Here is an 11,232-nt window from a genome sequence, read left to right on the forward strand (position 1 = left end):
TAGAGACTACTACTCAGCCATGTGCTATGCCAAGCTGCTTCAGTCGTGTCTGACTCTTTGTGACTCCATGGACTGTGGCCTGCCAGGCTCCTCTGTCATGGGATTCTCCGGGCAAGAATATTGGAGTGCGTTGGCATTTCCTTCTCCAGGGGTCCTTCCCAACATAGGGACTGAACCCAGGTCTCCCACATTGCAGGCAAATTCTTTACCATCTGAGCCACCAGGGAAGCTCCCCATAAAAGAGAGTGAAATATTGCCATTTGCAGCAACATGGATGGACCTAGGAATTATCATACTAACTGAAGTAAGTCAAAAGAAAAAGACAAATATCATATAATATCACTTACATGTAGAATCTTAAAAAAAAAAAAAAAAAGACAAATGAACTTATTTACAAACCAGAAGTAGGCTCACAGATATAGAAAACCAATTTATGGTTCAGTTCAGTTGCTCAGTTGTGTCCAACTATTTGCAACCCCATGAACTGCAGCACACCAGGCCTCCCTGTCCATCATCAACTCCCGGAGTTCACTCAGACTCACGTCCATCGAGTCCGTGATGCCATCCAGCCATCTCATCCTCTGTTGTCCCCTTTTCCTCCTGCCCCCAATCCCTCCCAGCATCCAGGTCTTTTCCAATGAGTCAAACCTTCACATGAGGTGGCCAAAGTACTGGAGCTGCAGCTTTAGCATCATTCCTCCCAAAGAAACCCCAGGGCTGATCTCCTTCAGAATTGACTGGGTGGATCTCCTTGCAGTCCAAGGGACTCTCAAGAGTCTTCTCCAACACCACAGTTCAAAAGCCTGAATTCTTTGGCACTCAGCTTTCATCACAGTCCAACTCTCACATCCATACATGACCACAGGAAAAACCATAGCCTTGACTAGACGGACCTTTGTTGGCAAAATAATGTCTCTACTTTTGAATATGCTATCTAGGTTGGTCATATCTTTCCTTCCAAGGAGTAAGCGTCTTTTAATTTCATGGCTGCAATCACCATCTGCAGTGATTTTGGAGCCCAAAAAAATAAAGTCTGACACTGTTTCCACTGTTTCCCCATCTATTTCCCATGAAGTGATGGGACCAGATGTCATGATCTTAGTTTTCTGAACGTTGAGCTTTAAGCCAACTTTTTCACTTTCCTCTTTCACTTTCATCAAGAGGCTTTTTAGTTCCTCTTCACTTTCTGCCATAAGGGTGGTGTCATCTGCATATCTGAGGTTATTGATATTTCTCTCAGCAATCTTGATTCCAGCTTCTGCTTCCTCCACCCAGCGTTTCTCATGATGTACTCTGCATATAAGTTAAATAAGCAGGGTGACAATATACAGCCTTGACGGACTCCTTTTCCTATTTGGAACCAGTCTGTTGTTCCATGTCCAGTTCGAACTGCTGCTTCCTGACCTGAATATAGATTTCTCAAGAGGCAGGTCAGGTGGTCTGGTATTCCCATCTCTTTCAGAATTTTCCACAGTTTATTGTGATCCACACAGTCAAAGGTTTTGGCATAGTCAATAAAGCAGAAATAGATGTTTTTCTGGAACTCTCTTGCTTTTTCCATGATCCAGCAGATGTTGGCAATTTGATCTCTGGTTCCTCTGCCTTTTCTAAAGCCAGCTTGAACATCTGGAAGTTCACAGTTCATGTATTGCTGAACCTGGCTTGGAAAATTTTAAGCATTACTTTGCTAGCGTGTGAGATGAGTGCAATTGTGTGGTAGTTTGAGCATTCTTTGGCATTTCCTTTCTTATGTATTGGAATGAAAATGGACCTTTTCCAGTCCTGTGGCCACTGCTGAGTTTTCCAAATTTGTTAGCATATTGAGTGTAGCACTTTCACAGCATCATCTTTCAGGATTTGAAATAGCTCAACTGGAATTCCATCACCTCCACTAGCTTTGTTCCTAGTGATGCTTTCTAAGGCCCACTTGACTTCACATTCCAGGATGTCTGGCTCTAGCTGAGTGATCACACCATTGTGATTATCTAGGTTGTGAAGATCATTTTTGTACAGTACTGCTGAGTATTCTTGCAACCTCTTCTTAATAAATTCTGCTTCTGTTAGGTCCTTACCATTTCTGTCCTTTATCGAGCCCATCTTTTCATGAAATGTTCCCTTGGTATCTCTAATTTTCTTGAAGAGATCTCTAGTCTTTCCCATTCTGTTGTTTTCCTCTATTTCTTTGCATTGATGGCTGAGGAAGGCTTTCTTATCTCTTCTTGCTATTCTTTGGAACTCTGCAGTCAGATGCTTATATCTTTCCTTTTCTCCTTTGCTTTTCACTTCTCTTCTTTTCACAGCTATTTGTAAGGCCTCCCCAGACAGCCATTTTGCTTTTTTGCAGTTCTTTTCCATGGGGATGGTCTTGATCCCTGTCTCCTGTACAATGTCACGAACCTCAGTCCATAGTTCATCCGGCACTCTATCTATCAGATCTAGGCCCTTAAATCTATTTCTCATTTCCACTGTGTAATCATAAGGGATTTGATTTAGGTCATACCTGAATGGTCGAGTGGTTTTCCCTACTTTCTTCAATTTAAGTCTGAATTTGGCAATAAGGAGTTCATGATCTGAGCCACAGTCAGCTCCTGGTCTTGTTCTTGTTGACTGTATAGAGCTTCTCCATCTTTGGCTGCGAAGAATACAATCAATCTGATTTCGGTGTTGACCGTCTGGTGATGTCCATGTGTAGAGTCTTCTCTTGTGTTGTTGGAAGAGGGTGTTTGCTATGACCAGTGCATTTTCTTGGCAAAACTCTATTAGTCTTTGCCCAGCTTCATTCCGTATTCCAAGGCCAAATTTGGCTGTTACTCCATGTGTTTCTTGACTTCCTACTTTTGCATTCCAGTCCCCTAAAATGAAAAGGACATCTTTTTTGGGTGTTAGTTCTAAAAGGTCTTGTAGGTCTTCCTAGAAAACTTCAGCTTCTTCAGCGTTACTGGTTGGGGCATAAACTTGGATTACTGTGATACTGAATGGTTTGCCTTGGAAACAAACAGAGATCATTCTGTCATTTTTGAGACTGCATCCAAGTACTGCATTTCAGACTCTTTTGTTGACCATGATGGCTACTCCTTTTCTTCTAAGGGATTCCTGCCCACAGTAGTAGATATAATGGTCGACTATAATGGTCTAGATATAATGGTAAATTTCCGGTTACCAGAGGTGAAAGGGAATGAGAGAAGGATAAATTAGGAGTTTGGGACATGAGATACAAACTACTGTATATAAAATAATTAAATATAGGGAGCTAAGTCCATTCTAAAGGAGATTAGCCCTGGGTGTTCTTTGGAAGGAATGATGCTAAAGCTGAAACTCCAGTACTTTGGCCACCTCATGCAAAGAGTTGACTCATTGGAAAGACCCTGATGCTAGGAGGGATTGGGGGCAGGAGGAGAAGGGGACGACAGAGGATGAGATGGCCGGATGGCATCACTGACTCAATGGACGTGAGTTTGAGTGAACTCCGGGAGATGGTGACAAACAGAGAGGCCTGGCGTGCTGCGATTCATGGGGTCACAAAGAGTCAGACATGACTGAGCTGAACTGAACTGAACTGAAGCTATTTTATAGCATAGAGAACTTTATTCAGTATCTTGTAATAACCTATAATGGAAAAGAGTCTGAAAAATAATATAAATTAATATATGGAAGGATATATGTGTGTGTGTGTGTGAGTCATTTGGTCTTCCCTTGGGGCTCAGCTGGTAAAGAATCTGCCTGCAATGTGGGAGACCTGGGTTTGATCCTTGGGTTGAGAAGATACCCTGGAGAAGGGAAAGGCTAACCACTCCAGTATTCTGGCCTGGAGAATTCCATGGACTGTGTAGTTAGTCATTTAGTCAGGTCTTCCTCTTTGTGACTTTTTTTAAAATTTAAGTATGGTTAGTTTACAATGTTGTGAATAACTGAATCTATATATATATGCCCTTACATATAATTATATGTATGTATCTTTGTGCTGTGTCAGTCATGTTTGACTCTTTGCAACCCCATGGACTATATAGCATTCCAGGCTCTTCTCTCCATGGAATTCTCCAGGCAAGAATACTGGAGTGGGTTGCCATGCCCTCCTTCAGGGGATCTTCTGAACCCAGGGGTCAAACCCAGGTCTCTCGCATTAAAGGTGATTCTTTACCATCTGAGCCACCAGGGAAACCCAAGAATATACATCTTCACATATTTATATAACTGAATCACTATGTGTGTGTGTGTATATATATATAAATGAATCAGTTTTCTGTACACCAGAAACTAACACAACATTGCAAATTTACTGTACTGCAATTAAAAAAAAGAAATTAAGGCCATGGTCATAGAATTAAAGGAGTACATGTTAGGTGTCAGAAGCCATGCAGAGTAACCTGAGAAGCAAACTCTGTAACAAGAACAAACATCAATAACAGACAAGTACAGATAAAAGAAACAGATGCACTGAGTGGGGAGACATGAGACTCAAGAGCTGAGATCTTAACACCTCCTTAATCCTGGGTCTGATACAGTTTTAAGTCCAGCTGCAACTCTGCCCTTGAATAGCCTGTGAGACTTCTGTATTCCTATAATAAACTCCATGACCCCTTTTCTTTAAGTCAACTCCAGTTGCTTCCTGTTACTTGCAACCAAAGAATTTTAACTGACATAGCACATGCTCCTTATAAAGACCCTGAAGCAAATTGCCAAGTCCTTCTCCAGAAAGTTCATCAGGATTCATTTACCCAACAACAGGGTCTGTTTTCCTCCACTCTTACTAACTCTGGATATTTCCATTCTTTCAAATCTTTACAAACTCTCTTTTATATTCTAATGGCTGGCATCTGCAGAAATAGCATCTGCACATGATGGCTTTGTCATAGAAATACAGAAGGAATGGATATCAGGGAGAGATTTCAGACTTAGGGAACAAGCACCCCTATTGACATAAATATGTGTTGTCTTCCGATGAGAAAATTATGAGATCATCTGTGGCTAAATATGGGATAGTAAGATCATGCTAAACAAGGGGATTTTGGAATGAATGGACAGAAGGGTGGAAGTGTGTGTGCTGCCTCATAGGCTAAGAGATACAGAACACAGTAGCTACCTCTTGGGTCTCAAGGAAATCACCCAACCCATGAGGCTTTCTTCTTCTTATGATCCCACTGATGTCCACAGCTGATTCATCAAAAGGATACCTATTCCACCATACTATATGGCTCGGATGGTAAAGAATCTGCCTGTAATGTGGAAGACCCAGGTTTGATTCCTGGGTTGGGAAGATTCCCTGGAGAAGGAACAGCAACCCATTCCAATATTCCTGCATGGAGAATTCCATGGACAGAGGAACCTGGAGTGCTACAGTCCATGGGGCTGCAAAGAGTCAGACATGATTGACTAATACTTCCATAAGGCTATAGTAATCACAAAAGGGTGGTACTGGCAGTAGAATAAACAGAAAAAAATTCAATGAAAAAAAAAGACAGACTGAAAAAGAGTATATATACACACACACTATATATATACACACACTATATATATGCACACACTATATATATACACACACTATATATATATATATACACACACACACACACATACACATATATGACATGCATATGACAAAGGTTAGATTATAAATCAATAGGAAGAGAATGAGCTACTAACAAATTATATTTGAGATAAATACAGTTAGAACTAATATGTATTTGTTACGTTTGGTTACAAAAACCCAGTATCTTCTATAGCCAGTTTAAGCAGAAGCATATTTATTGCATAGTACTAAATGGCTTAAAGAATTAATAAGAGTACTGGAAACAAAATAGAACATGGGCTCTATTTCCAGGAGTGAGTCCTAAAGCCACATGGCAGGTCTAGGCTAAGAGAGTTGGTGCCAAATTGCTAAGTTTCTTCTACTATTGCCAGATCTAAAACTGTACAACATTTACTATTTTCTTTATTGGTAAAATCTATGCCGTATACCTTACCTTTCTCCCCATTCAATTCACTTGCAAAGTCAAGTCTCATACAAGTACATCTTTTTCACAAAACCTAAATCACATCAGAAATACTAGCTACACCATTCAGTTCAGTTCAGTAGCTCAGTCGTGTCTGCATGCCAGGCCTCCCTGTCCATCACCAACTCCCGGAGACCACCCAAATCCATGTCCATCGAGTCAGTGATGCCATCCAGCCATCTCATCCTCTGTCGTCCCCTTCTCCTCCTGCCCCTAATCCCTCCCAGTATCAAGGTCTTTTCCAATGAGTCATCTCTTCGCATGAGGTGGCCAAAGTATTGGAATTTCAGCTTCAGCATCAGTCCTTCAAATGAGCACCCAGGACTGATCTCCTTTAGGATGGACTGGTTGGATCTCCTTGCAGTCCAAGGGACTCTCAAGAGTCTTCTCCAACACCACAGTTCAAAAGCACCAATTCTTCGGTGCTCAGCTTTCTTCACAGTCCAACTCTCATATCCATACATGACCACTGGAAAAATCATAGCCTTAACTAGACAGACCTTTGTTGGCAAAGCAATGTCTCTGCTTTTTAATATGCTATCTAGGTTGGTCATAACTTTCCTTCCAAGGAGTAAGCTACACAGAAGTGAATAAATACTAGGGGACTTTTAACTTTCTCACATGTGCAGTGCAAGAGGTGCACTGGAAGAGAAATAGATGGTGAGTAGACCAGTTCACACGGATCAAAACAACCCTCAGAGAATCTGCATATAGAGAACCAAGTTAGAGAGTAGAACAAAATACAGATATATTTAAATATACTGTGCCTTACAATGAGATACATAATAATAGAAACTGGAAAAAGCCCTAATTTCTCAGTATGAAATAGTCTAATTATGGTACATATGTGGACTGTCATGCATCCATTTGAAGAATTAGAGGATAATTAATGATATGAAAAGATATTCATGGTGGGGTCATTGAATTTTAAAATCAGATAAAAGAGTATGAGGAGTATAATTCTATTTTGTGAATTATTCCTATAAAATGTGTTATACTCATTAATAGATATATGTAATGTATATTCAACTGATGCTCTAGAACAAAACACATACCACACACACATTTTTATTTGGAGAAATAGAATGAGAGTGAGGAGAAAAAAGGTTATACACCAAAATGATAACATTGACTGTCTCAGAACAATGGGATTGCGGGTTCCTTTTCTTTTTCTTGTTTATAACCTTAAAATGGATATATAACAACATAGTATCTATTATTATAAAAGAAGGTTCCTTTTTATAAAGGAAGATAAATCAATATAATTTAGAATAAAGATTTTTTAAATCCTAAGTAAAACATTAGCTAAGAAATATTTTAAATAAGTTAACATATAATGAGAATGTACTATTTGACAAGACATTATTCTTAGTGCTTTAAATGTATTAATATATTTATTCTTTATAACAACCAAAGAGGTAAACACTGTTATTTTCATTTTACATGAAGGAACCTAAGACAAAAAAAAAGGTTAAGCACTAGTTCCATTTGACAGGCAAGGAATTCGTTTTTCTTCCTTTTGCAGGAAGGTATAAAACGATTCATGTGCTGAAACTCTGAAACCCACTGTGGCTTTATTTGGAGATGGGACTCCTAAGGTGTCTTCTAGAAACAGACCAATGAATCCACAGTGACCAAGTAACACAAGGAGGAGAATCTCAGGGCAAAGGCCAAAGGGAGGAGAGGAGACTAAATCAAGCCCTGAGCCTTGGGAATGGGAGCACTGACTCCAAGACTACCAGAGAACTAACCCTAGGGAGTGTCAAACAGTGAGAACTCACACAAAGGAAACACTTGAATGTAAGACCTGGCATCACCCAACCACCAGTAGCACCCTGTGCAGGATGCCTCATCTTAACAACAAACAAAACAAAGATACAGCTAACAGTGCTAATGTTGATATCAGTATTTAATGTTAAGTTCTTGTTAGCTAACAATTATTGGGCACCAACATATCAGTAACAATTCAATTCAGCTACTTAGGGTGTACTAGTCAAGGGGTTTTAATATATTCACATACATGTGAATCCTTTATCACAATTAATTTTGGAACATTTTCACTACCCTGAAAAGAAAGTCCACACCTTTAGCTGTCACCACCCACCTCCACCAATCACCCTAGACAAAATATTTGACAGCAAATCTATTGCACCTCTGCAACAACCCTATGTGATTGGGACTAATAATCCCCCACGCAGATAAAGGAAACTTGAGCCACAGATGGTTAAGAAGCTTGCCCAAGTTTATATAACCAGCTAGCAGTAGAATTGGGACTTAAATTTAGGCAAACTGCCTTCAGAACACTTCTCTTAACTATGATGCTATACCACCATCACTACATTATATTACAAAATTAAAATTTGTGAGCAAGTAGGAATTATTACAAAAATCAAAACCATCGCCAAGAAAAATAAATGCAAAAAGTAAAATGGCTATCTGAGGAGACCTTATAAATAGCTGTGAAAAGAAGGGAAGCAAAAAGCAAAGGAGAAAAGGAAAGATATAAGCATCTGAATGCAGAGTTCCAAAGAATAGCAAGAAGAGATAAGAAAGCTTTCCTCAGGTATCAATGCAAAGAAATAAAGGAAAACAATAGAATGGGAAAGACTACAGATCTCTTCAAGAAAATTAGAGATACCAAGGGAACATTTCATACAAAAATGGTCTCAATAAAGGACAGAAATTGTTGGGATCTAACAGAAGCAAAAGATATTAAGAAGAGGTGGCAAGAATACACAGAACTGTACTAAAAAGATCTTCACGACCCAGATAATCACAATGGTGTGATCACTCACCTAGAGCCAGACATCTTGGAATGGGAAGTCAAGTGGGCCTTAGGAAGCATCACTACGAACAAAGCTAGTGGAGGTGATGGAATTCCAGCTGAGCTATTTCAAATCCTGAAAGATGATGCTGTGAAAGTGCTGCACTCAATATGCCAGCAAATTTGGAAAACTCAGCAGTGGCCACAGGACTGGAAAAGGTCAGTTTTCATTCCAATCCCAAAGAAAGGCAATGCCAAAGAATGCTCAAACTACAGCACAATTGCACTCATCTCACTCGCTAGTAAAGTAATGCTTAAAATTCTCCAAGCCAGGCTTCAGCAATCCATGAACCGTGAACTTCCAGATGTTCACGGTTTAGAAAAGGCAGAGGAACCAGAGATCAAATTGCCAACATCCACTGGATCATCGAAAAAGCAAGAGAGTTCCAGAAAAACATCTATTTCTGCTTTATTGACTATGCCAAAGCCTTTGACTGTGTGGATCACAATAAATTGTGGAAAATTCTGAAAGAGATGGGAATACCAGACCACCTGACCTGCCTCTTGAGAAACCTGTATGCAGGTCAGGAAGCAACAGTTAGAACTGGACATGGAACACCAGACTGGTTCCAAACAGGAAAAGGAGTACCTCGAGGCTGTATATTGTCACCCTGCTTATTTAACTTCTATGCAGAGTACATCATGAGAAACGCTAGGCTGGAAGAAGCACAGGCTGGAATCAAGATTGCCGGGAGAAACATCAATAACCTCAGATATGCAGAGGACACCACCCTTATGGCACAAAGTGAAGAAGAACTAAAGAGCCTCTTGATGAAAGTAAAAGAATAGAATGAAAAAGTTGCCTTAAAGCTCAACATTCAGAAAACTAAGATCATGGCATCTGGTCCCATCACTTCATGGCAAATAGATGGGGAAACAGTGGAAACAGTGGCTATTTTTCTGGGCTCCAAAATCACTGCAGATGGTGATTGCAGCCATGAAATTAAAAGACGCTTACTCCTTCAAAGGAAGCTTATGACTAACCTAGATAGCATATTAAAAAGCAGAAACATTACTTTGCCAACAAAGGTCCGTCTAGTCAAGGCTATGATTTTTCCAGTAGTCATGTAGGGATGTGAGAGTTGGACTATAAAAAAAAGCTGAGTGCAGAAGAATTGATGCTTTTGAACTGTGGTGTTGGAGAAGACTCTTGAGAGTCCCCTGGACTGCAAGAAGATCCAACCAGTCCATCCTAAAGGAGACCAGTCCTGGGTGTTCATTGGAAGGACTGATGTTGAAGCTGAAATTCCAATACTTTGGCCACCTGATGTGAAGAGTTAATTTATTTGAAAAGACCCTGATGCTGGGAAAGTTTGAGGGCAGGAGGAGAAGGGGACGACAGAGGATGAGATGGCTGGATGGCATCACCGACTCGATGGACCTGGGTTTGGGTGGACTCCGGGAGTTGGTGATGGACAGGGAGGCCTGGTGTGCTGCGGTTCATGGGGTCGCAAAGAGTTGGACACGATTGAGCTACTGAACTGAACTGAACTGAATATCTATTTCTAGTGGGGGAAAAAAGAGTGAAAAAAATTCCTGAACAAGCATAGAAGAATGCTTACACACCACCTCAAGTAGATACAATACCTCATAATGACACAATGAAGCAATACATAAGTAATAAAGAATAAAACATGTCCATTATCATTACCCTAATAAATTTATTCTAGAAGTTTCATCCAGTGCAGTAAGTCAGTAAAAAGAAAAAATTGAAGTTTCTTTTGAAAAAGAAAATGCAAAAAATTATTTCTAGGGAATAGACTACGTAAATAGAAAAACACTAGAAAATCAACTTCTAAGTCATTTTTAGTAATACAACATTCCAGTAATCTAAGAAACTTCACAGAACATTATGAAAAATAATACCGGATAAATGTGTGTGGGATGGGCCCAAGAGAGTCAGCTTAGGGCTCAAATCTGTCTTTCAGCCTATACAGTCCCTGTAATCATTAAGTCCTGCACTTCACCTCACAAGAATGCATCCCAGTTAAGATTCTTTACATTCTTTTTCCTTGTTTATTTTGCCCAGAAAAATACTTGAAACCACAATGTTAGATGGATCATTTATTTTTGTGTTTCAGTATTTTAGCTAGAAGGAAGAGAAGAGGATTGTTCATGAATCTTTAAGTTACAGTGATTTAGACATTTAATTAGTTACAGGATTTATCACCCAAGTGGAAAAAGGAAGAACTTTTGCAAAGGAAGAGTGGAAAAGCTAAGGGGCAACAATACATAATCCCTTCTTCCCTGACTTAGTAGCCAAAACCTCCAGGAGTGTAGAGAAAGGGCCCTTCCTTTAATGTCCATGCAACTGAGGCAGTTACAGAGTGACAATATCTTAAAACATCTTACAGACTGCTGGGGTCACTAGGGATCCAGACTGATGGGAATCCATGGCTTCACCTGTCCTGGAGCCCA

This window comes from Capricornis sumatraensis, chromosome 6 (genome assembly GCF_032405125.1).
Source record: "Capricornis sumatraensis isolate serow.1 chromosome 6, serow.2, whole genome shotgun sequence".
Lineage (NCBI taxonomy): Eukaryota > Metazoa > Chordata > Mammalia > Artiodactyla > Bovidae > Capricornis > Capricornis sumatraensis.